Source organism: Condylura cristata, unplaced genomic scaffold (assembly GCF_000260355.1).
Source record: "Condylura cristata isolate star-nosed mole 26May11 unplaced genomic scaffold, ConCri1.0 scaffold00022, whole genome shotgun sequence".
Lineage (NCBI taxonomy): Eukaryota > Metazoa > Chordata > Mammalia > Eulipotyphla > Talpidae > Condylura > Condylura cristata.
Genome location: NW_004567123.1, coordinates 37278198 through 37279359, shown reverse-complemented (window position 1 = coordinate 37279359; position 1162 = coordinate 37278198).

The window sequence follows — 1162 nt, the reverse complement described above, 5'->3', positions numbered from 1 at the left end:
CTCCCCGCAATCTGCAGAGAGGGGCCACGGCCCCGCTGCCGGGTCCCCTCCGGACACAGAGGGCCTGGCGCGGGAGGGCCTCGGGGCGGCCTTTCCGAGCGGCCGTGTCCAAACGATGAGCGGTTAGGGCCCCAGTTACGGGCCGGGCTGGTCAGCCGCCCCTCCTCACCAAGCAGGGAAGGGGGGACCCCAGACCCCCTCAAGAAAGAGGCTGTGGTCCAGGAGGCCCTCGGCCAACAGGCAGGGGCACGCAGGGCACGGAGGGGACCCAGGCTTGGTCTCGGGGGCCTGTCCATCATCGGGGCCTGGGCTCCCGAGCTGGAGAGCAGCCGCACCCCAGGCCAGTGTGTGCGTGGGGGGGTGCTGCAGAAAATGCCCCCTGCCCCTCAAAGGGTGAGCGCCCAGGGCTCAGGCTTCTGCAGGTGGCTGTCGCTGCAGACCAGAGGGGTGTGGCGGAGAGGGCCCCGGAAGGCAGGGAGGGCTGCAGGGCAGCGGGCGGCCAGGGCGGCAGGAAGGGAGTGGGCGAGGTGTCTGCGCGGCCATTTCCAGGCGCCCGCGCACAAGGGAGTGTCCACGCCTTTCATCGCGCTGCCAGACCGCTGCTCGCCCTTGTTCTCTCAAGGAGCCTTCTCCCCCTCGCCTGCCCTCCCGCCGCAGCCGGGGAATGCCTCCGCGCACATCTCCAGAAAGCATCCATAATGGCCTGCGCCTCCCACCTCCCGAGGAATCCGCAGGAGGCAGGCGCGGAGGGCCCGCGGCGCCTCCCCATTGGACCGCCCGCCCGTGTCTCCCCGCGCCGGTCAGCCACAGGCTCACCTCCCTTCCCACCGCCCGCGGGGAGGAAGCCGAGTGGCCTTTGCCCCGCGCGGCCAGCGAGGAAGGCGGGCCGCTTCCCTTTCCACTGGCGCCAGGGCACAGGGAGGAGAGGGGTCGCGCGGGGGTCCATCCCGAAGCAGGATTCAAGACCGCTGACCGGCGTGTGCGGGGGTGGGGTGGGGGGAAGAGACGGTGGGGGGCGAGGCCCGGGCCCCTCACTTCCCGTCCTTCGCGGGGGCCCCGCACCCCGTGGGGCGGACGCGGCGGGAAGGACCTACGAGCTGTCGGGGCTCCAAAACGGGCCGAATCCAAAACCCGAGGCAGGCGCTGTCCACGGCCCCGCCCG